The 27,486-nt window shown below is 32.5% G+C and overlaps 1 protein-coding gene across 18 annotated transcripts in view; it reads left to right on the top strand.

The window, feature by feature from the left end:
* Positions 1-27,486, top strand: part of Khdrbs2 (KH RNA binding domain containing, signal transduction associated 2) — a 585,248-nt gene that overhangs the window by 436,884 nt on the left and 120,878 nt on the right. The gene's annotated exons all lie outside the window — the stretch shown is intronic.

The following is a 27,486-nucleotide window of genomic DNA, read 5'->3' as shown; positions in this document are numbered from 1 at the left end:
AATTGTTAAAAAAAAAAACTTTTAAAAATTCTTATCCAGTCAAGCAAAAAGCTATTTCATTTAACTGATTCCTTTTAAATTTGATACAGATAAAAATCGTCCACTAAAAAAAAATAAAAATAAATAAATAAATAAATAAAAATCGTCCACTACCAAAATGTACAGATGCTGCAACAGCTTAAACTATAGCTGGTCAACTTGCCATGCAAAACATCCTTTTCCTTTCTAGAGAAAACATTTTGACAATTATAAAGTTGTCATTAATGGTCCAATCTTTGAACCCAGACTGGGCTACATTCACTGGGTTCTGCTGCCCACTATCTGATGTCTGTATGATATTGAGTTATTAAACCTCAGTTTCTTTATCAATAAAATAGTTTTGTGGGGGTTTTTCGTTGTTGTTTTGTTGTTGTTTGTTTTGTTTCTAAGGGTTATTGAGATAATCAAATGAGATACAATAACAAAATTTCTTGACACTGCTCATTATATAGTGAAGGCTTAGTAGTTGAGCTTGCAGTAAAGGATATAAAAAGTTCAATTTATTTTAGTAGAACCAAACTCTTCAAAACTTTATTGTTATGTAAGTTTGTTTTATCATTTTTCATCTGTCATTTTATTTTTCCTTATGATGCTGGGTATTGACCCTGGGGCTTCATACGTGCTAGAAAACACTCTACTGCTGAACTATATCTCTAGACCCTTAACAATTTAACAATTTTTGACCCACAAAATACTAAATATGTGTTCCTATCTTGGTAGCATGCTGAATTTAAATTATAAGCGGTACTGAAATTGCCATCATATAGGTGAATTGCCATTGCCCATTGCCATGTGAACTCTTCTTAGTATAATATATGGCATTAAAATTCTCATAATTCAAAGGTAACACTATAGTTGTTGATGATTATCATCTTTTTTATGAGGTGTAACATCTGGAAAAGTCAATGTGATTGTATTAGGAACAAAAATATAGTCTTCAAATAACCAATAAAAAATAATTGTTTGATTTGCTTTGTGGCATCTGGTATAATTTGCAAAGCAGGTTTATATTTCTGAATCACTTTTTTAAATTATTAAATATTTGCAACATTTTGAAATATGGACAAAATATTGTAAAACACTTCTCTGGACTCACATTCACCAACCACATTTGACTAATATTAAGAATCTGCAGTATTTTATTTAGACAATTTGTCTTAAAGATGGAACACATTATAGTTTCCCACACCTCTCTATCTTGACCTTCTCTCTTAGAAGTAATTCATTTACCTAAGTTGATGAGTTCCTCTTTACATTTTTACACTTTGGCTACATCTACAGGTCTACATAAAAGTAGTGTTCCTTAATGATTTGGACATGTCTTATTTAGAAAGCCTAATTCTACAAAATTATATATTCTCCTAAGATTCTTCAAGTTTTTATATTTCACTTTTTAAATTTAGATATTCACCTGAAATCTATTTGTTAATATTATGAAATAGATTTCAAACTTTTAATTTTTTTCTGTACTAAGCTTACTGTCTCAGCATAGGTACTAAATAGCACATCACATCACCACTGATTTATAATATTCATACTCTCATAAGCCAGGTTCTTATATATGTGTATGTTTTTCTGAGGGTTCTCTCCTTTTGTTGGTATTCCTAAATAGAGTCAAAGCTATCACTCATAAAGCTTTGTAATGTCTTGATATGGAGTAGATGAAACCCTGCATTAATTCTTAATCTTCTTCAGTATTTTCTTGGCTATTCTTGACTATATGTAACTCCATGTGAATTTTAGGATGTACACACATATAGATACAAACCACAAATCTTTTAGAATTATGATTAAAATTGCATTGTGTTATCAGATTAATTTGGGATGGGCTGGCATCTTTCTGATATTGTCTTTCTACTCAGGAACATGATATATTTCTTTATTCAAAATATTCTGTATTAAATTATTTCCTGTTTTTCTAACTCCAAGCTAACTTTCAGGTTTTCAAGAGATTTTAAAAGGATCTTTGCCACTTTAATTAGTAGTTGTCATTCTGTTCTTTCATCAGAATCACTGTAAGAAAGGTGATAGGAATGATATATTTGAGGTGTCAAATTCATACAGATATTAACTTTATAAAGATGGGACTTCAATAAAATAATTATGCTGACTATGACAAATTAAAGACTTTAATAAGTTAGAGGAACAAATAAAGAATAGAAACAGAAGGTGTGATTTCCAAAGTTGTAGAGAGCAAAGTATGAAATGAAAAACAAAGTTCTGCAGATTTAAGAAAGACCAAAAGAAAATACAGACCATGAAGGATAAGTCATAAATCCAGAGAGGGAAGTAGAAATTGAATTCAAATGTATCTATAATTGCAATAGTTATAAGTAGGGTAAATTAGAAAAAAATATTCAAAAGAAAATTAAATATATAATTAGTTATATTATTATCTGAGCAGAATGACAAACGTTATAGCAAAAGAAATAAAAAGACCACTATAGTATAGACATATGGCAACTATTTATTGATAAAAGCTTCAACACACATAAATACTAATATTTAAATTTTTTCACTCATTACCAAACAACTGCCAAATCATACTGCTTTCAAATGTGTGAGATCATTTAAAATTTTTTATTTACAACAAGACTCTAAGGACTTCTACCAAAAAAAAATTTAAAAAACAATCAATCAGAATGCTGTGACACACACCTGTAATCCCAGCAGCTTGGGAGGCTGAGGCAGGAGGATCATGAGTTCAAAGCCAGCCTCAGCAAAGGCTAGTTACTAAGCAACCCAGTGACACCCTGTGTCTAAATAAAATACAAAATCGTGCTGGGTATGTGGCTCAATGGTTGAGACCCCTGAGTTCAATTCTTGATACACCTCCTCACAAAAAGAAAAAAAAAATAAACAAGAGCATGAAGAGAGAGCCTATAGAATCTTTCCAGCTACTCTTCTGATAGGAGATTAATAATCAGGATATATAACCCAATCAGTAAATGGACAAATGAACTCTATGCACATACCATAATTTGGTCAACTTCATTCCCCAGTTGTTCCCTTTCCCTTTCCTTCCCCTCTTCCCTCCCCATTTGTCTCTTGCTTGCTTCTACTCTAAGGATCTGCCTTCAATTTCCATGAGATTCCCCTTTTTATTTAATGCCTTTTTTTCCTCTCTAGCTTCCACATATGGGATTAAACATTCAACACTTAGGATGATAGGATGTATGACTTTTATATTTTTATATACCAGTATAAAAAACAAAAGAATAAAGACTAAAGTAAGTGTGTCTTGAATTCAAGACTTCATTTTTCTTGAAGCTATATAAGTTGCATGTTCAAACCTGATGATTGGCAATGAAAGGTAATTTCTTAAAAACTATCATTCATCTGTGTGGCTGGGAGAAGTCCTAAAAGGAATATTACCTGGGCATGGTGGCACACACCTATAATCCCAGCAGATCAGGAAGCTGAGGGAGGAGGATTTCAAAGCCAGCCACAGCGATTTAATAAGTCCCTGTACAACTTAGGGAGACCCTGTCTCTAAATAAAAAATAAAAAGGGCTGAGGATATGGCTCAGTGGTTAAGCACCCCTGGGTTCAATCCCTGCTACCGAGAGAGAGAGAGAGAGAGAGAGAGAGAGAGAGAGAGAGAGAGAGAAATTAAAAAAAAAAAAATAAGTAAACTGCATCCAATAATGGATACTAAAAATTTAAATGAAGAAAGTGTGCCCTGGAAAAGTTAGGTTCATACTAAGATCACAAGGTGTTTTAATTTAAAGATCAATGAATGAACTTGTAACAGGAGTAGATCAAAGGAGGAAGTCATCTTTTTTTAACTTGGGGTTATTTTGGGAACCAGATGGAACAATGCAGGTGAAGAGGTTTTTAAGTTGAACTGCTGCTAAAGAATTGTTCTTGCTGGTTCAGGCTGCTGTTGTCTTCCTATATGCCATTTAAAAAAAAAAAAATCCTAAGTAAGGCATATTGTGAGAGCTTTGATTAATTTCTGTAGCAGTTGCTGCTTTAAAATGCACTCACTTAAGCATCTTTCAAATCTAATGGATTAGAAATCTTGAAGAAACTAAAGGGCAAATACTTCAAAATAAGTAGAGAGAAACATAAACATGCTTGGGTGGGTACCCAGTGAGGAAATCCTGCCAGTGTTTTAATTTACAAGGATTTCTATTTTGTTTCTAATAAAGACATCTTTTTGAAAAGCACCTTTAAATGGCAAGTGCATACCTCATGTGGTCATTACAATCTATAATCTTGTTCTGGATATAAAATTCCATTGATTTTACATGGGGTTATATGCTTGAATCAATTCAGTAACACCAGACCAACATGAATGGATTATTATTTGTACTCCATCTTTATGAAACATTATTCCCCAAGAATTTCAGTTAACTTTATAATAATAATTTCATAGCATTTTATAATTTCTAGTTAACAATAGAACCTACCCATTTTGTTGTAGGATAATTACTATATCATTGGCTGTGTGTTTTTATTTTAGTACTCCTTGTAGAAATTTGAAAACAAATTTATCTCCATTATGTGCTCTTTAATCTTGATCTGTTTCAAATTAATAGTGTTTTAAGACCTTCAATGTTTTTCTTTTCTGATTCTTTTCTCTCTACCATGTTAATCTAATGTCTGTCTTATCCGTTTTATCAAGGCAGTATGATTTCCAGAGAAAAACATGAACTTAGAAGTTAGGCGAGACTTCAAATAACATCCTTGCCTCTTATAAACTGTAGATAGATAAGCATCTGAAGAAAACATGTTTTTATACGTGATGATAAAATAAGCCTACAGGTGCCTTTACTGGATTCTTGTAAAACAAGTATACTTAGGTAGATTTGCCTTGGTTATCAGTATATATGTGCTCATGCATCTAGTGAAACAACTCCACTTAACCAAACTCTGAAACTCTAACCCCAGAGATATCTGGAAAAGTATTCTCCTGGCAATAAGACATTTAGGAACCATGAATTTATGGAAAATCAGCACCATTCCTATAAAAGCAGTCTTAAAGCTTGGTCTTTGTGTGTCAGAAACATCATGCTATGAATGTATTTAAAAGGTCCCCAATTTACTTGATCAGGTTTTCTTTGGCCTAATCCTGCATAGGTCTTCAAAACATACATTACCCATCTATACAAATAGTTCCTTTCATTTTATTTTTCAATAAGTGTATGCTTATCAGATTCCTTTTTAAATTTTTTTATTTCTTCTTATTTCATAATACTAAGTGATATTGATTTTTTTTTATTTTTCTACCAGTTTCTCTGATAACTTTATCTATTTTCTCACTGTACCCAAACTTAACTTCTACTACATTTTTGTACATTAAAGATATCAGATGTGCTTTTGCAATTTTTTTTTGCAAATTGCTAATACCCACACATGTTGCTCTCTCTATATTGAGTTTTTAACAAATTTTAATAAACTAATGTCTAGATATGAAACTTTTCATTTAGGTACTATTGGATGGCATTAATATTTTGGACAATAATAGATGCCAAGCACTATTGTGCTTTACATAATCATTTTGCTGATGAGAAAGCTCAGGAATAGAGAGGTTGAGAACTTGCCCAAGTAACTAAGTAGTAAATCCATGATTCTAATATAAGAATTTTGAGTTCAGAACCCTACACCCAACAAATTAAGTCTTTTGCATCACTAATTAATCCTCACCATGTCTACATACATCTTTGTTTTAATACATGAGAATATAACTTAAGGGCAAATTGTGCATCTTTTCAAGCATCATGATGTATGATTTCTATTAATGTAATCTGTGAACATTTCACTTCCTAAGAATGGCATATTTTGTATAAACTTCAGTCAATTTAGCTTCAGTAAAAATTGTAATTGAAAATTATTCTCATAGAATTAGCATAGTAACTTAAAAAAGAAAAAAATCTGGGAGTTTTCAGTTTGAATAAAATTAGCCTATCTGAAATTACTTTATAATAGAGTTTTCCTTAATTAGATATGTGTTGTCTATCTTTGAGAACAAGGGAATATTACATTTGCATAAAATATGCAAAACTCTTTTACAAAAGCCAAATAGGAATATGTGTGAGATACTACATAAATATCTCACAATTAGATGTCAAATGTATACCAACAAATCATTCTCACACTGATATTTTGCATGATAAAATAAAGCAATATTTGAGCTCCAGCAGGAAAAAGAATATTGTCCCACTCTCATTAAAATACAATGGTGTTAAGTAAATGATTTGCTTGAGATGGCAATAAGCATAGAAATGATCACAGTGAAATCTCATCTAATAGCTATAAGAAGAAGGAATTTTCAGTAATTTATGTTCCCCAATATTTCTTTCTTCAATCATAAATGACATATGTCACAATTAAAAACAATGTTTCATAACATGAAAATAAATGAATAATATTTTATTTACCAGTAATATCCAATAGAGGATTTTATTTTGTAATAATAGTATGAGATCACTATTTTGCCCATATCTGTAAATAGACTCCTACCCAAATTGTTGACCAACATTGATTTGGGATACACTAAACAATTATTTCCAATAAATGTATTAATGCAATCAACTAAAATGTTGTGCTTAGCCAATAGATTAGAATACCTCTAACAATAATTATCTATTGTGATGTATTATTCACATCTATGTGTTATTACTCAGAACTATGTGTAAAGTAACTATGTGTAGATATATAGTATTAGGATGCACACTCACTTTGTGGCTTTCCTGAGCTCAGCTGAACTCATGATAAACATTTATTATTGAAAGCCAGTCTTTTGTAATTGATGAGAAGATGAGAAAAACTTTCCTAAATGAATGTGTTTGGAAGAAAGTAGGAAATATGCAATCATTCAAATTGGCAGTAGGCCATTACACAGGTTATGACCTTGACATTGGTGAAGAATAACAGGGCTTCTTGGATCCATGGTGGGTCAGCTAATTAAAACAACTAAAATAAATAAACAAACAGAAAACACCTTCATAAGAGGAAAATTAAACTTGATATGAAACCTTTGTTTTATTGTCTTTTGTTTTTTACTGAGAGTCCTAAGAAAGTGTGAGTAATCACATTTTAAAGAAAATGGCTCAATAGTCTTAATCTGTAATGAAAACCACAGTAGTTAAACTGTAAATTAGTCACAGTCTGGAACAGTATCTGTTATATAATGTTGTCAAAAATTGTAAGAATATTAAAGCTGTAATATGGTAAAGTCATAAAAAATTTCACTCATTATTTCATATTACCTAGGGATGGATACTGTTTTGCAATTAATTTTATTTCCAGAAATCTGTACTAAGGAGATAATAAGATCTAGGGTCAAAGATTAATGTGCACAGATGTTTATTACAGCATTCTTTATAATACCCAAATGTTGAAAACAAACTAAATGTAAAATAAAAAGAACCTGGAAAAATAAATCATTGAACATTCTTAATTATACTATCACTCTATGATTGAAATTGAGTACCCTTTGGAATATTTATGAATAAGGAAAATAAATTCATCAATATAATATCAAATATATAGTATAAATTGTATATGTATATAAAATACTAAACAATTATATAAAATGTATGTAGATATTTATATAAAAATAGGAAAAATAAGAATTTTAAAAGGTTTTCTTTGAATTATTTTGTTATTTTGTATTATAGAACAAAGTCTAAAATAATTTCTGTGCTAAAGAATTCTTTGACAAAGCATACATTCCTGGTGTATGTGCACAAGTACATGTATGCATTTGTGGTGTGTATGTGTGTATGTGTGTGTGTGTGTAATTGAGGCAATACTGAGAAACAGCAAAAGTTTCTAAGCTTCTGTGCCTACTCCAGGAATTTGAGACTAAACCCACCAAATGTTTACTTACAAAAACTAACTGTTCATTCAGTAACTACTCGGGAACAACTGAGCTCAGAATCCTCCCCTTTTTGTCCCATCAATATAGCTATTATGTTGTAAATTTGCTTACATTATAAATTTTGCTGTTGTCACATTATTATATAATTTAAATATGTAATTTTAAAATATCTCCTCATTATCTTAATCCCATAGACAATTATTTTTAGTAGCTTTTAAGACCAGTTTTTGTATATGTATACATTTTATTTTTCTAAAACTCAATGCAATTGTACTTTCACCATAGCATATTTGTGGAATAGAGTCCTAAAATATATTTCTAAGTTGTAGGGTTTGCATATACTCAATTTTGAAAAATGTTGTTCAATTTTTCCTCAAAACAGTTACACAAATTTATATAAACTTATATTCACATTAATAATAAGATTATTACTTTTCCTATATTGAATTTTATACTGGTTGTTGGCAAATTTTGTTGAGGTAAAAGGAAAAAAATTATATCTCATTTTATAACATTTGCATTTCTCTGAATATTAGATTCTAAGTAGCATGTCTTACACTTTTCCACATTTATAATTGCCTTATTCATTCATATGTTTTATAAAACATATATTTATATTAATAAATATCCTTATATTATTAGTAATTCAAATGAAACATTAATGTAACTATATGGATACACAGCTGTATGACATTGTCAATAAACTTTTTAATAAGGTGAACTTGTGAAATTACCATTTTGTAGTTTAAAAAATATTAATAGTCCAGTGTGGTGTCACAAGCCTGTAATCCCAGCAGCTTGAGAGGCTGAGGTAGGAGGATCACAAGTTCAAAGCCAACCTTAGCAAAAGTAAGTCTGCTAAGCAACTCAGTGAGACCCTGTCTCTAAATACAATACAAAGTAGGACTGGGGATGTGGCTCAATGATCGAGAGCCCCTGAGTTCAATTCCTGGTATAAAAATAAAATAAATATCAATAGGACCATTTCAACTTCACATAGCTTAAACTAATATATTCAGCAGAAATTATGTGAACAATGTTAAGATGAAACAGTTCATATTTATGCATTTATTTATATTAAATATTCACACTATCACTTGAGAGTGTACCACATATCATACTAACACATGGATTAAATTGATTTATCAATGTTGGTATGCAAAGAAAAGAACCATATCTTGAAAAAAAATTCTTTATTATAGTCTAGCTATTTTTCACATATACCATGTTCTTGGTATAGAATTTTTATTTACCACTTCAAAATAATTGAAAAATAAGTAGTCTTCATATATTTATTGAATGACAAAGTACATTCCTTGACAAAAGCATTAAACGAAATACATAATTTTTAAACTCACCATCCAGTTATTGTGATGATTAAAGTAATAAGTACTTTTCATATTCTTAATGAGAAACCATTCCCCAGAATTGCATAAATGAATTCTACTGTCATGTATAACTAATTAAAGCAAATAAAAAATAAAATAAAAAGAAATTAAAATTGTGATTATAAAGTTAAAAAATTGATAAAATAAAATAGTTTAGGGCTAGCATGTGTTTTCAAATTAAATAATTCATATTTTAATAAATCTGCATCCAAATATCAAAGTATTTCTGGTTTAGATGATTTTCAAAAAAATATTCCTACCTAGGAAGTCTATACTTACTGATAGACTTAATTTCAGCATCTATTTCAGATTTTTTTCTTTTAGCTGAATAAAAGAAAACTTACTTGAAAGAGTCATTTTAAGATTTGTTTGCACACTTCTTTAATAAGATTAGGTTGCTCTGGTTTAATTGCTTCAATTATTTACATTTTATAATTTGTAAGTGTAATCCTTGGTGTTACTGGGTAATCTCAAGCTATTCTTAACCATGAATATTAAATGTTGTATTTTCCTTCTAATATATCAGTTCAGTAATCTACCTGTAATTAACACCAAAACCCAAGCTTGTACAGGTAATGGCTACTCTTGTTAACCTCCAAGCATAATATGGTTTTATGTAAAATAAAATTGTAACTAGTTTTAGGGAATAAATATGTTACTTTACTTTAAAGGAAATAAGAGGATACTAAATTTTTAAATGGATAATCTACTTAGTTATATGATTTCGTTTCTGGAAAAAAACATGTTTTTATAATTAAAATTTATTTGTATAAAACTATTGATAAAAGTGTATTTTTAGAAAGTTTAGAAATGAGTTTAGAAAGCAGGAACTATGTCTTTTTGTCTTTCTTCTTTTCATTTTCTTCCTTTAGTAAATACATCATGAGTAGTTGCTACATGCTACTAATGCTAGGAAGAAAAGATTCCAAGGAGCACTCAGCCTTCTGGGGAGACTGACATAGATCATTACAATGCAGCATAGGAAGCTCTGGGCTAGAGGGGATGTACTTCATATAAAAGGTGATGCATGTGCTGAGCTTAAAGGATGGGTTAAAATGTATCAGGTTAAGAAGGGAACATGACATTCTAGGAGAAAGAGCAGCCTTTGAGAAGGTACAGGAAATGAGTGATAGGAAGCCACTGATTACAAATAAATTCCATGAAGATGACAGCTGAAGATCTATATTCTGTTGGAGAAAGTGATTTGCAGTTTATAAAAATTGAATTTTCCATGAAGTTCAGTCAGTAGTTCCAAATACTGTACTCAATTATTCCTCTGTGGTCTTTGCTTTTTTTTTTTTTTCCTGGTTGTATATAAAGTATGTTCACACCAATTTATGTCTTCATACATGTACTTTGGATAATGATGTTCATCACATTCCACCATCATTTCTAACCCCATGCCCCCTGCCTTCCCCTCCTACCTTGCTGCCCTATCTAGAGTTTGTCTATTCCTTCCATGCTCCCTCCCCCTACCCTACTATGAATCAACCTCCTTATATCAGTGAAAACATTCAGCATTTGTTTTTGTTTTTTGTTTTTTTTTTTTGGAGGGGGGGGGTTGGCTAACTTCATTTAGCATTATCTTCTTCAGCTCCATCCATTTACCTGCAAATGCCATGATTTTATTCTCTTTTATTACTGAGTATTATTCCATTGTGTATATATGCCACATTTTTTTAATCCATTCATCTAGTGAAAGGTATTAGGGTTGGTTTGACAGTTTAGCTATTGTGACTTGTGCTGCTATAAATGTTGATGTAGCTGTATCCCTGTAGTATGCTGTTTTTAAGTCCTTTGAGTATAGACTGAGGAGAGGGATAGCTGGGTCAAATGGTGGTTTCATTCCCAGTTTTCCAAGGAATCTCCATACTGCTTTCCATATTGGCTGCACCAATTTGCAGTTCCACCAGCCATGTATGAGTGCATATCCATACTGTTGCCATGGTCTCATGGTACACGGAGTGTACTTTGCTCCTTCACTGTGGACCTGGCCACAGGACTAGCTTAACAAAGTGATATAGTGTAAATAAAACAAGAAAAGGCATGGAATGTATGTGATTCCTCCTTTGATTCTGCTGTTGCCATGAGGAGAATATTGCCTAAGTAGCCATCAAGTCCAAGAAGAGTGATCAACATGTGGACCCAACCATCAACTCAGCAAGTCCAGTCCTGCCCAACCTAGATCATCTAACCACATACAACCCCTGGACACATGAGTGAAAAATGCCTACTTATTATTGTATGCTACTGAAATTCTATGGTATATGTTCTTCAGTAAGAGCTAATATCTAATCTTGAGCACAAATGTTACCATTTTGGTAGTCAATACAAATTTTCTGAAGAGAGGAAACTATCTGTGAAAGCTTTTTGAGCATTGAATTCACTTAAATTTCAATAAATCACATTTAAACAAATCATATTCAAACCTTACATTATTCCTCTGGGATTACAAAAATAAACCCAGGTTCTAGAGAGGAAAAAAATCTGTATTTGGAAACTTCAGAAATGGCATTTCATAATCTATAACAGAAGCATGAAGCTAGCAACTCAAATGAGTTGCTTGATTTTTAAACCCATAGAGTGACATATCCTGTCATAGCCATACCACCTGAAGAAAGGGGTACAAATCTGAATCCTGTTAAAACAAGAATTAAAATATCTGATGCCTCATTTTCACAGCAAGACCACTTCCTGGTTAAAATCAGGTACAGACATTTCATTGCCCACACTACAAATAACCCGTTAGCTCAGATGTCAGCAATCACCTTGATTAATTGTAGCCAGACTTGATTTACTAATACATGACAGAGACTCTGGATTTTCAGTTCTAAAAATCCAAACCACACCAAAACAAAACAGAAACAAACAAACCGAAAAACACTTTTCAATTTTTCTACCTAGAGATATATACTTAAAGGTGTCTCCTTCCCAACATTTGTCAAAATTCTTCATTTGGCATATAGGAACTATTCCAAGTGATCAGTATCGTGTTTGTACTTTCTGGACATAATTTCTCTTCCAGTTGTACAGGAGTTTTCAGTGTGAGATTCTAAAGAGGGAAGAATCAGGTTATAACAGGACTCGTTCTTTCCCTCCTTACAGCTTTCAGGAGCAGCATCTACTGTATAATTTTAATGGTTTGGGGAAAGCAAGATGTTTGAAAATTTCTCACTGGGAAAATAACAATAATTTTGCTTATTATATTTATTTATTTTTACTACTTTGCCTATTTTGAATAATCTTACTGGTGGAATGGAGGTGTCTATGCTTAATGTGATTTTTCAAAAAAAAAAAAGTTTGTAGCCTGAATTTTGACTATTATATTTCTTGAAGTTAACTTTCTAAAAGGGAGATTCAGTTTATGTTATGAAGATCAACCACATTTCACCAGTTTTTACCTTATTCTTTGTTTTGGAAACACATTCCATAGGAACATGAAAGTAAGAGTCAGGGTGAGAATGAATTGCATACACTTTGTCTTAAAATTCTCAATATTATTCCAGTGTTTAGAGATAGGATGAAAGAGATGTTAGTTAATCTATGCAAATAAAATTAAATGTCTGTCTTTGTGTTATTGCATCATGTAAAATTCGACTAGGCATATTTTCCTCAAATTTGCAACATATATTTGGAATGTTGTGTTTCAAAGTATTGGCTGGTGGCTTATGCAACTGTCACTTTAAGAACTTTACCAGTCATCTCAAAGTGCAAAGCCATCATCTTCCATAATAAATGAAACTGAGATACAGGGAGAAATCCATATGCCTGCTAAATGGGACAGATGTCTAACATGCAATGGAGATGCTAGAGAGAACACGAACTGGTTTCAAATAGGCATGCTCAAGTGAATCTGACAAGGGCAGACAATGATTATAGGCAGCTTGCTTCTCACATGGACAACAGTGGGTAGCAACCAGTATATATTTATTATAAGTCACTTCCTGTTTACCCAAACAGTGGAAATCTAGGATTCAGAAAGAAGATTCATGATTAGATTTAAATTAAATGTTGTTTATTAGAAAGAAATTGTTAGTCATAGCTGAATTTGTTTTGGGGGTAAAAATGATTCTACGATTTCATGTAACAATAATGTTACATATTTTCCAAAATCTACAAATGTTCTTTCTGTATTCTTGTTCTGAAATATTTTCCCAATTTTGCAATGACAAAGTAAGCATCTTAAGCATACCTGGATTTAATTACTCAGACCAATACTTTTAAGTCATTAGTTAAAGAAAATTCTCTATTTAATGGACAAAAATATACTTAGGCTATGTTATATACTTAGAAATACCTCTAACATGTTGCTTATTTTAATAAGATGCACAAAGAGTTAGTGTACTAAGACCTAACCCACAAGGGGAGGTGAACTACTCCACTTGAGTTTATTGTATTTTTATAGCATATTATAATTCTGTTCCATCCCCAAATACTAAGCAATCAGTTTTACAGTCAAATGGACTTGAGCTTCATTACAGGTGTAAATACTTACTTACTAATTATGAGATATTGAATTTTATGCCTCAAGTTTTATGATCAGTGAAATGGGAATGAATAGTATTTACCTTCTTGGTTATCATTAGAACAAATAGCAATAGATACTGTAAAAGATATAGCACAGTGCCTGAAACATCATATTCATTGAATCTTAGCTATCTTCTGAATTAATAGGTTTTAATTATAAAATACAAGAGTTTTGCAATATTGTATTCTCTAATTGGGTTGCCTTCTGGTTGAGTGATTTAAAAAATAAAGTGTTTTACATACTTCTTTTTTAGTTTTGAGAAAGAAATTATTTGGCATTATATTCTCCAAATCTCTACCTTTTGTGATGTCAGTTAAAATTTTCTTAAATCATGCACCTGTCTAAAAAGCAACCATCTCAATCTAGATGTTTACATGCTATTTTCATCCTTATATATTGCTACATTTATTAAGACAAATACCCAGCTTTCAGTCTTGTAGTATGCCGTACTGTAACTCAGAAAATCAATGGTTGAATATTCTCTTTCATATGTGGAAGCCAGAGCAAAGGAACAGGTAAAAGGTGGAGGGGTGTCAGATATAATAAAGACAGAGGGAAGATCAGTGGAGTAGGAGATTGAGGGGAAGAAGGGAGGGACGGGAAAGAAAAAAAATGCAAAATGAATTTGACAAAATTATGTATGCGCATGTGTAAATATACCACAGTAAATTCTACCTTTATGTATATCTATAAAGTGTCAATTAAAAATACAGTAATGAGTGGAAGGTAGACTAATAGAGTAGAAGAAGGGGAATAAATGGGGGAGGTGTCACAATATACTGAAATGGAGGAAATTAAATTACACGTACCTATGACTATGTTAAAATGAACCAAACTATGATATACAACTGTAATGCCCCAATAAAAGCAAAATAGTTAAATTCTAGAGGATATATTTTAAGGCCCCCTTGGGAGGAGATTTATGTTGGAGGTCTTCTGATGTTAGCAGAATGTTAGAGCACCCAAGAAAAGTTATATAAAAGATTGAAGTGTCATTAAAAGAAAATAAAAATGGGTATACCATATGACATATATATCTATATATTTAAATTAGTATTTATGAGTAGAAGAATTTGTTCTAGTCTTATTGATGGATGGAAAAATATAGAGTTTGCATGTTTACCATATCCCCAAATGCCAAGTAAGCCAAAGACCCCCTTTCCCTTCCATGAAGCAGTAGAAACTTGAATGCATGTTAACAGAAGAAAGGAAATATCACTGTGGAAATGAGTCTGATGCTAACAGGAGCTAGGCAAGAAGTAAGTAGATGGTTGGTGAGCAAAGCCCTCTGAAATACTATTCAGAGGTAAGAGGAACCACACAGCCAGAGGGCAGAAATCAGGCAGTAGGGTTTGGCCTCCAGGAAGCAGACTGTCTATTCTTTTAATGTCTTGCCTTTTAAATGGGCTGAGGAAAACTGTCAATGCTTCTTGACATTAGGGTGTGACACATGTCATTTAGGACTGATGGAGTAAAAGTAGGAATGAAAAAAACAAAAGGAAGCATGTGCACTTTGTGAGACTTTAGAAAACCATCCTTCATATTATCACATGGCACATCTGTTCTTAGAATGATTTGTTTTATCTTCTATTTTTACTTGCCCATTTTATTTTATACTATTTTCTCCATAAATCATATTTATTATGTTCTGTATTTGAGAACTACATAGGACTTGATCTTGCTGTCAGCTCAGCCAGTTGTGTAGTCTGGGGTAAATTGTCACCTAAGTTTCTTCAATTGTACTTGGGAGGAGAAACAAGTATTACATCTAGTTACAGCAAGGTTTTGCACATGAGAGTAAGAATGAGCATATTTTAAACAGCCCTGAGAATCACAGGCAGTGCCAACTCAATCCAGATGTGTGTGGATTGAGTTGTGCCAGATGCTGGGTTAATCCAGGGAGTTAGAACCTCAAAAGTATGATTCTTGGATCTGTTATTAATATATTTTCATAATTGCTTATTATTTCAGAGACAAATCTAGTAATAGGTTTTTTATTAAACAGTATGATGGCTGATATAAAATTAAAATCTTCCTTTTATAATTATTTCTTTTACAGTATATTACATTATTTATTTTGTACCCTCAAGATGTGACTGCTAGAATCGCAGAAAGAAATTATATGAATGTTGTTTTGCAACTTCCCAAATTGCAGAGGGTATTTTCTTTGAAATTTTCACCACCAGAGAACACAGACATCCTAAGTAACTTTCCCCCTGACATGATTCTCTCTGGAAACTTCCATTGTTGTGTCACTTTTGAATTCTCCTTCATTCTTTCCCACATGAATAATGGATTATTTGCATGTGTTTTTTTCAGGCTTTCTTGGCATTCTCTGTTTCAATGTTTATTTGCAAAGGAAAAGCCAAGTAGCTTCATTACTTTTTTTTGTGTTGGCAATAATCTCTAGCACTGCTCTCTCTTAAAGAGAGAGACAGTTGATAGTACAGTGTGGTAAACTGCACTCTTTCCTCTTTTATTGGTATTTCTTCAAAAAATAGTTAGTGAACTTTTTCAATCATAATTATTTTTAGGTGACCTCCACTTAACATCAGCCTAAAATGCAACATGCCAAATTGTAAAGGATGATTGAAAGGATCATCCTCTTTATATAGACTTTTACCCTTATTATAAGTAAAATTACTAAAGAAAGGCTAGAAATCACTGATAGTCAGCAATGTGGAGGATGATGCAGAAACACTTTTAACTAAAAAGGAAGTAGATTCCTTCTAAATTTCCTATTCAAATAAATTTTAAAACTAGCAAGTTCACCTATTATTTATTTATTTATTTACTTACTTACTTACTTATTTGTACTGGGGATTGAATTCAGGGGCACTAAACCACTAAGCCACATTCCCAGTCCTAAATTTTGTATTTTATCTAGAGACAGGGTCTCACTGAGTTGATTAGCACCTTGCTTTTGCTGAGGCTGGCTTTGAACTCACCATCATCCTGGCTTAGACTCCAGAGCCGCTGGGATTACAGGTGTGAGACACCACACCTGTCAAGTTCACCATTTAAATTCTCTGTACTCTTTTGTTGACACTGAGAAATAACTTTGTCAATTTAAACAATTACTTCTGACAACTAAATTTTTAATGTAGATTTTTGAAAAATTAATGTAAGCTTTCATATTTTTGAAAAAAAGTATATAAAGGCATTCCTGAAATTTGATTTAGAAATATGAACAAAGAAATACTTTACCACCCAAAAATTGCATAAAAATTGACAATTTGTACTTGTCTTGGAAAGACAATAATAAAATGACTTAAGATTAAGTCTAAAGTGGTGTCTCTGCATAGTTTTAAAAAAAAGTGACACTGTTATTATTGGTTTGATTTCAGTGTTATGTGACTCATACATTTATTTTATAAGAAAAGACACTTTAAAGATTTTACTTTGAAACTTGCTCCATTTTCAACTCTGAAAGGACTCCAAATGATTCATATTTCCCTTCTAATGTGTGTGTGTGTGTGTGTGTGTGTGTGTTGCTGAGGATGGAACCCATGGCCTTATTAGGCAAGTGTTCCACTACTGATCTACACCCCCAGCCCATAACTATTTGTGAACCTGGTTGTTCTCTGCTGCTCAGCACACTCTCCAGGAAATTTTGGCTTCCCATTTACGATCTCCCTGCCTCATTCAGGCAATATTCCAAATTCTTCACAATAAAGAATAAGAGAACCACACATAGTACATTGACAGTATAAAATTTAGAGATCCAAGTTTATTGAGGATCAAGATTTTACTGTATAGGAGCTGGGGATGTAGCCCAGTGTTGGAGCACTTACCACCATTAGGATTTTATAAGCTGATATCACCAGCATATTATTATCATAGGAAACATACAAAAATATGTGTGTCGCTGACATAAAATAATGCAAAAATGTTAATAAGCATTTGCTTATTTACTCTGTTATTCACTTACTATACAATATTGATGAAGCCCTTTCTATGTACTAGAGATGGCAGAATGCACCTAGTCAACAAAACAAACACCCTGCTGTCTCGGCCTCCATTTTCTTTTCTATTCCCCACTCCTTAGAGGTTACTTTGATTTTGTTCTGCTCAGTTCCTTGGCTTTTGTTTGTTCCATTGGATGTCACAGAAAATGAGGGCAATCAGCCAACATGAAGGAGGTTACAGTAACATAATTCAGAAAGAACATGGAATTACTCATGGAAGAGTGGGTAACATAGATCCCAAAGGCAGAAAGGAATAAAAGCCAAGGAAAAGTGGGCAGGAGAGCTACCCCCTCTTCACCCCTCATCCCCACTGTTGACTCCATAATTTGAATTGAGAAAAGAGAAGAGAGGTGAGAACTTTGAGATGGGTAAGATTTGGATGTAACCTCTTACTCTGGTAATATCATTCATTACTACATGCATGAGAGATTTCAAGTGCCTATTGTTCTGGGATATTGGGATTAAATTTGGGCTTCTTTCTCTGTGACACAATGATATTACTGGATAAGAGTTAGCCCTGTTTTATGTAGAGTACACTAGCCAACAGAAGACTCTACTGAAAACAAAAGTTAGAGTTCAGAAAGTATCTAGTTTCTCCATAGATGAATCTGAGAAATGATTATGGACAGGTTATGTAAGATTTCATCTTTCTAGGGCATTTCTCAAAATTGCTCATTTTTAAAATTCTTATGGATCATTGTGTCTATTTATGATTTATATGAGGTTGGTCACTGAATTATATGACATAACTAGTGAGTCAGGTGCTCTGGCATGCCTGTAGTCCCAGAACTCTGGAGGCAGAGGTAAGAGCATCACTTGAGCCCAAGAGTTCAAGACCAGCCTGGGTAACGTAGTGAGATTCTATCTCAAGAAAACAAAACAAACAACCAAAAAACCTATAACCAATGAAAATTATCCTTTTGCCTGTTTAAACCATTGTATAGTATCATCTATAAACTTCTCACATTCAATGAAAAACACTGAGAGTTTCCATCCTTGTTTATTACCTCAAGATCAAAGGAAAAATTATATTTCCATTTTATAATATTATAACTGAACTTATTTTTAGCTAGTAGCAGATTTACAGAAAATATTTTAAATCTTAATAGGACAAAATATACATAGGAATATTAAGTTCTTTGTAATTTTATGGGATCTGGACATCCATGTTCAATTATGCACAATGGCCTAAATTCTCACTGTCCCCACCACCACCTAAATACAATGTATATGTTAGTATCAGAATTTTAGGAATCAGAAAAGTATTAAAGCCAAAATTCAAATAAGGGTTAATCTAGTTTCAAATCTGATAGTTCCTTACTGCATCATACTATAACGGCAGTTGCATGTAGTATTTATGTATATATTCATAGAATTTTCATCAGTAAGTTTAAAGAATTCCTGTTAGGTGATTGTTATTTGACACTTACGGTGTTAGTCTCTAGATAAATAGTACCAAATACCTTAATGCAATGATCTACAATTCCATTTTGTAAATAATTCAGTAACATATTAGTTGGTGTGTATAAAATCTCCAGGGTTAAAATGAACTATTAGGATTTTATAAGCTGATATCACCAGTATATTATTATCATAGAAAACATAAACAAATACTGTGTGCCACTGACATAAAATAAAATAGCTGTTTATAGGAATTGCTAAGCTGACATGTACTTGTTTTCTAAAATATGTAATAGTCAAAAGTGTCAGTTAAATTCAAACTCAACTACCCTGATTAATTCCAAAGGAGACCAGCCCCTGTGATTGACAACATTTTTCTCTAATCTGCATCCTCATTTGCATCATACAGGCATCACATCTCTTCACTGACCATGCATTGAAACTTAAAAACAGTTTCTCTGGAACACCTTACTTAAAAGACAACAGAAATAGCTGTTCCCTATAGCATATGAAACAGGCCCGCAAAGAGTATGTCTGCAGAAGAGATTCTGAAAGCAAAGCAGATAAAAATTTCAAATACCTTTCAACCTTGACTCTTTGTCTGAATCTCACCACTGAAAATATCTTCAATATTAATAACAAGCAATATTAAATAGAAAAAAACAATAACCTTTGTTTCTCAATTATTGAAGAAATTTTCAAAACTATTTAAACACTTCTTCATGGCAAGTGTCACTTAGTAAGCTTATTTGTGGTGTATCTGCCAATGTATTTAGATTTTATGCTTAACAGGATGGTATTGTGCCAAATTATTGATTTTTTATTTTATATATATATATATATATATATATATATATATATATATATANATATATATATATATATATATATATATATATATATATATATATATATATATGAAATGGAATTTTGTGACTCTTTATTTCCATTTCAAATAAACTAGAACCAGGTGTGTCATAAAATATTCCTAAAATATATGATTTTATATGCTTTTGGTAAAGGCTCTTTCTTTCTCTTTCTTTCTTTCTTTCTTTGTTTGTTTGTTTGTTTCTTTCTTTCTTTCTTTCTTTTTAAATCATCCTCTCCAGAGCTCTTCCTATTCTACTGATATTCAAGAACAATTTCGGGGACTTTTTTCCTTTTTTTCCACACTTGTTTGCAAACTTTGTCTAAGAGAAAAATGCAAATACTTTTAAAACATCAATTATAAATGTATTGAACTCTCTCACCTATGATGTCTTCAGAATGCTTAGCAATAAGTATAATTGAAATACTGAATTAAAAATAATACAGCATTCATTTTAAATAGCACATCTTTTTTGTATGAGGTTCAACATTAGAAAAAAATTAATTTAAGCACATTTTTAAGATGATTTTGTAAATAAGTAAACAAATATAAACAAACTAAATTCTTTTCCAATAAGTTAAGTTTGCCACTTAGTACCTACTGAAAGTCTCAGATATTTTCAAAAGTTTGTCCAGTCTTAAAAGGCAGCATGTTTTAGGTGAGGACAATAGTTAACTAAAGCTGTAAGAGACATCTTTTGTACACATTCTAGTTCCTGTAGGCTGTTAGTATTGATTTAATTTGTGTTGATTAGCCAATTTTTACCATTTTCTGGCTATCCTTATAACAGAGAGCCTACCTATTCTCCATGACTTCAGGTTGAACTGTGTTAACAGGGGAAATGAAAGAGCACATGTTTTCCAAAATAAGTTGGTATTTTATAAATGTCAAAGAATAAGCTACATACTGGGAGCAAAAGTGGCTTAATGATTGTTGCTGCATCTTCAAGGAGACCTGATTAACTTTTGGGTGCCTATGAAATCCAACAGAAAAAAACAAAATTCCTCAATCTAAAAATTTAAAAAAAAATCTTTAGAAAAAGAATTAGAAAGCACAAGTCGACTTTAAATAATGTTTTCATGATATTTTAACTTATGAGATGAAACAAAGTTTAGAATCACTATTAAAACTTCTTTCTTGAGAAATTAGAAAAACTATCCCATTCACAATAGTCTCAAAAATAAATCAATTAATTAAATACTAGGGAGTCAATCTAGCAATGAAAACTACAGAATACTAAAGAAAAAAATTGAAGAAAACCTTAGATAGGCAGAATCAATATTGTCAAAATTGCCTTACCACCAAAAGCCCTATACAGATTGACTGCAATTCCCTTAAAAATTCCAATGATGTTCTTCATAGAAATAGAAAAATCATCATAAAATTAATTTGGAAAAATAAGAGGCCCAGAATAGCCAAAGCAGTACTTAAGTGAGAAAAGCAAAACAGGAGGTATCACAATACTAGATCTTAAATTGTACTACAAAGCTATAGTGAAAACACAGCATGGTATTGGTGTCAAAACAGGCATGAAGACCAATATAATAGAATAGAAGACACAGAGATAAACTCAAATAAATACACTGTATTAGTCAGGGTTCTCTAGAGGAACAGAATTAACAGGAACTATGATTATAGAAAGGTACCTTGTTAGATTGGCTTATACAACCAGAAGCTGGATGGTCCACCAGAAGAAGCTGGAGAGCCAGAAGAACCAGTAGCTGTGCAGTCCAAGAGGCTGAAGCTTCAGAGCAAGAGGGATCAAGGATGCTGACCCGGTAGAGACCAAAGGCTTCTGGAAACTCCCTGGAGAGTCACTGGCAGAGTCCTCTTTGGAAGTATGAAGGAGCAAGAGTCTAATGTCCTCAGGTGATAGCAGCAGCAATCAAGAACCTGTTCAAGAAGTATTAAGCTTGCATCTGCTGCTGCATTTATGTTTGCTATCCCACATATGGATCATTCCTAGACATACCCTCAGTGACACACCCAGAAGCCTCTTAATCTTCACTCTTAATCCAATCAAGTTGACAATTTAAATTGATCATTACATACAGTTATCTCATACTTGAAAAGGTACCAAAAACACATATTGGAGAAAATATAGGCTCTTTGACAAATGCTGATGGGAAAACTGAATTCCATATGTAGTAGAATGAAATTTAACCCCTACCACTCACCCTGCACAAAACTCAACTCAAAGTGGAACAAAGACCTAGGAATTAGACCAAAAGTCTTATATCCTCTAGAAGAAAATATAGGCCCGACACTCCAACATTTTAGCACAGGAACTGACTTCCTTAACAAGACTCCTGAATCACAAGAATTAAAAACAAGAATCAATAAATGGGATGGCATCAAATTTAAAAACTTCTTCACAACAAAGGAAACAATCAAGAGCAAGCAGAGAGAGCCTAGAAAATCGGAGAAAATCTTTGCCACCTGCACCTCAGATAAGGAATCAATATCCAGGATATAAAAAGAGCTCAGAAATCTTAACACCATTAAAACAAATAACCCAATCAATAAATAGTCAAAGAAACTAAACAGATACTTCTCAAAAAAAGAAACGTGAATATTCAACAAATATATGAAAAAAACGTTCAACATCTCTAGCAATTAGAGAAATGCAAATTAAAACTACACTGAAATTTCATCTCACTCCAGTCAGAATGTCAATTATTAAGAATAAAAGTAACAGTAAATGTTTGCGAGGATGTGGGGGGAAAAGGTTGACTCATACATTGTTGGTGAGACTGCAAATTGTTGCAACCTCTCTGGAAAGTAGTATAGAGATTCCTCCAAAAATGAGAATGGAACCATCATTTGATCCAGTTATCGCATTCCTAGGATATATATCCAAAGTATTTAAAATCAGCATTTTATAGTGTTACAGCCAGATCACTGTTTGTAACAACTCAATTCACAATAGCTAAGCTATGGAGCCAAACTATGTGCCTTTCAACAGATGAATGAATAAAGAAAATGTGATATATATACACAATAGTATATTACTCAACCATAATGAAAAACTTTATGACATTTGCCAATTTGACAAGTAATCTAGAGATGATTCAAAGTATACAGGGGGTATGTGTAGGTTACATGCAAATACTATGCTATTTTATATATAAGGGACTTGAGCATCTGAACACAGAGAAGCCTTGGAAACAATCCCCCAAATATAAGTGCCAAGGGGCACTTATGTCCAGGAGGAAAGAAATAAAAGTAAACTAATGTTCTTATATAAGTGTTATTATATAAAGGTAGACAATGATAACATAAAAATTTATACTATAAACTGTAAAGTCACTACCAAAATAATGAAACACATCATAGCAAATAAGAAGATAAAAATAAATTGTAAACAACATTGAATTAATTCAAAAGAACCCAGAAAAAAAGAGGATATATGGAACAAAAGACAAATGAGACAAACTAAAAATAAATATAAATATAAATGGTTCTGAATTCCTGATTAAAAGTCAGAGATTGTCACATTGAATAATTTTTAAAAGGCTGAACTGTATGCAGCCCACAAAAATCACACTTAAAGATACAAGTATGTTAAATATAGAAAGGTGTAAAATATATACCATTCGAACACCAATTAAAAGAAAGTTGATGGGGAGTATGTGAAAATACTGGCATATTTATACATTACTGGTGGGACTGTAAAGGGGTGTATCCATTTGGAAAACAGTTTGACACTAACAAAATGCTAAACATGAGTAATTACATGATTCAATGATTCCATTCCTAGAATATGCCCAAGAGAAAGGGAAACATATGTTCACACAAAAGCCTATACCCAAATACCTTAGACATCATTATTCATAATACCAAGTAGTGAAAACAGCCCAATACTTATCACCTGATGAAGAGATAAACAAAATGCAGTCTAATTATCTATGCAATGGAATATTATTTAGCAATAACAATGAAGTACTGATACTTGCTACAAATATACATGATTATCAGAAACATTAAAATAAGAGAAAAAATAGTTACAAAAGGCTACATACTTTTTAGTCCTACTATGTCTAGAATTGGCAAATTTAGAGAGACATAGATTAGATTAAGTGGTATTGCAGGGGGAGGGGTGAATTGGAAGTCACTGCTAATCAGTACACACTTTGGGGGAGAATGATGAAATTAGTTTGAGATTAGATTACAGTGATAGTTGCATGACTCTGTAAACATATTTGAAACCAATAAATTATATACTCAAACATGAACTTTACAGTTTCAAAAACATCATGTTTCAAAAACATCATGTCGGCCAGGCATTGTAGTAGTCCCCTGTAATCCCAGTGTTATAGTCAGATTTTTCATTGCTATGACTAAAAGACCTGACAAAAACAATTTTAAGGAGGAAAGTTTACTAGGGGGCCCATGGTTTCAGAGGTCTCAGTCCATAGAAGGCTGGCACCATTCCTTGGGTTGGAGGTAAGGCAGAATATTATGGCAGAAGAGTGTGTGTGGCATAGGATACCAGCTCACATGATGATCAGTAAGCAGAGAGAAAGACTCTACTTGTGGGATACAAAATATATACCCCAAAGGCATACCCCACCAGGGACCCACCTCATAACCCAATCATTTCACCTCTGAACGTTCTTGCATTGTCTCACACATGAGCTTTGGGGGGATGCCTCACATTCAAACCATAACACCCAGCTATCGGGAGACTGAGGCAGGAGGATCTCCACCCAATAATAGCAAAATATACACATTCTTTGCAAGTGCACATGAAACAGATTAATGGATAGTCCAGTTCCATACCATAGACTACTACTCAACAATAAAGGAATGAACATTGCATTGGTGAAAACTAAAATATGGCTGAAGTTCAAAATATGAAAGGGAAGCATTTGAAAAAGAGTGCTATGTTACCATTCAATGTACTGAAAACTCTAGAAAATGCAAACTAATTTCTAGTAACAGAAAGTAGATGGGTGGCCACCTGAGAACAGGGATTGGGTTGAGAGGGAAGGGACAGAGGGATTACAAGGTGGTGTGGGAAATTTCTAGGGATGCACCCTATGTCAAATTGTATATTTCAACAGTGTTTGTGCCATTACTATTAGTTAATTAATATTTTTTAGATTCTAACATTTAAACAAAATACATAACTATTTATTTTCTGGTCACCATTTCCAGATATGAGTTATTTATCAATGAATGGTGTCTTGGGCTAGTCACATATCAGTTCTGAAACATATAAGACTCTTAATTTACTTAACATATAATCCACACTCTATATCTATGAATATTTATGAATGAAAGGCCCAATTTCTGTGACTATATCATTAAAAAATATACTTGTCAAAATCATGAGTCTGGCTTAGAAAACCAGCCATTGCATAAATTTTCCCTGCCAAAAGTCACTGTAATGTGCTAGTCAGTAAAGATGTTGATGTAATGGACTATAATCATACTAATATGTCACACTTATTTAAGTAACTTAAAAGAAAAAGACTTTACAACAAGTACAGTTTTCAAATCATAGCATATGATTTGCATAGCATAGTGGTCTCTAGATCTTTATACTAGCCAATTTGTCTTTTTACCCCACCCCTGCAAATAAAATATTATATGTTTTTTAAAAGTAATCTACTGAATTTTATGCACATATTCAAGCTGATGACTTCAAAAGCTGCCTAGGTTCCAATGGTACTTGAATTTTCTTATAGGCTCTGGTTTATTATAGATTTGTTTTGGTGAACTTATAGCTTAATTAGGAACTTTCTTCCATAGTCTAAGCCTAATAAGGATCCATAGCAGTGGTTGCCAAGCCTGGCTGTTCATTTTGAGGCCATGGGGAACCTTAAGAATTTACCAGTGCTCAGTCTCTAATACAGACTAATTAAATCAGAATGTTGGGTTTGTCCCAGGCAAAACATCATGAGATCCCATTAAATAATTTATTTTGATATCTAATTTTCAAAGATTTCTTAAAAAATACTTTCTAGTTAATCCCTATTGGTGTTCTATTTTAACATATCCTTCGATTAAAAAATAATATCTTGTTCCTCGGATAACATAAATCCATTCTTGTCAAACTGTTCAGAGAAGAGTGCCTGAAGGTAACCTTTGAATTCCATGAAATATTGATTTGTTGGATGTAAAACAGAGAAGTGTATAGTGTGAGCTCACACTGATATTATATTTTTCTCAATTCTACTATAAATTTGGTATTGACATCAAAATCATCATGAACATTTCTGGAAGAAAAATCTGATATGGAAACTGCATTATCCTCTAAGACTGTGGATTAAAAAACATGGCTACCATTTTCATTTTAGCAGAACAACACCTTACAGTGTCTTCAAAGTTATAGTTTAAGAAAATATCCCTAAATTCATGGTTTATTTGTTTTCTGATTTCTCTATGTATTTCTAGCTTCAGTTTTTTTTTCTATTGTATCCATTTCTTTGTCTACATCTTTTTCACAGTGAGTAAATAGCCTCCATACTTAACACTGTATTTTCTTCCAATAATCAATAACAAAGATTTGTAAAAAGCCACGGGCAGTATAGTACAAGGTTCTGCATCAATCAGGAAGGATGATGCAAAGAAGTGAAGGTCATAGTCCATACCCTTAAAGTCACTTCTATAGGTTCATGAAATCCTGTCCTTATGTGACTCTAAAAATGTTCAGGATCATAACCCCTGATTTGTACCTTATTCTCAAACTAGTACTTAATTTAGATAGAGTGAGAATTTCTAGGATATAATAATAGGCTCATCTGCTCACTCCTTTAATATTAAGTCTGCAGAGCACTTAGGACTGAAGTTTGGTGAGCTCTCAGATCTGTCATATCCTCTTTTTCCACTCACAAATAAAAGAGGTCCTTACTCCATTTTTTCTGGTCCCTTATTAGAAGTCCTAGATCAGTTGTTTCTTTTTAATGCAGAATACTTTTAACTTCTTGGCTTGCTGAGAATTCCAATTAGATTGCTGCCTTTTTATACCTCCACATCTATGTTAATTATCTATGGCTCCAGCAATAAATGACCACAAATTTGGTGACTTATCAAAAATTTATTCTCTCACAGTTTTGGAGACCAGAAGTCTAAAATCAAGGTATCGAAAAGGACTGTGTTTTCTCTGGAGGCTGTAGGAGAGAATCCTTCCTTGCTTCTTCCAGCTTGTAGTGTCTGCCAGCATCCTTGGCTGTGGCTGTCGCATTCCAATATCTGCCTCTATCTTCATATCGTCTTTTCTTGTGTGTACATCCCTGGCCTTTCTCCCTTAAGGCAAGTGTGATGGCTTTTGAGCCTACCCATATAGTACAGAATAATCTCCTCATCTCTAGATCTTTAATTATATCTGCAAAACCCCTTTTCTAAATAAAGTAATATTTAGGGCTTCCTATGTTTGGGATGTGGCCATATTCATAGTCATTATAAACCTCCACTTTACAACACAAACTAATTGTAGGTGTGGGTAACAGAGTTGA

The sequence above is a fragment of the Marmota marmota genome, unplaced genomic scaffold, assembly GCF_001458135.2.
Source record: "Marmota marmota marmota unplaced genomic scaffold, marMar, whole genome shotgun sequence".
NCBI lineage: Eukaryota > Metazoa > Chordata > Mammalia > Rodentia > Sciuridae > Marmota > Marmota marmota.
This window is presented reverse-complemented; position numbering and strand designations above follow the sequence as displayed.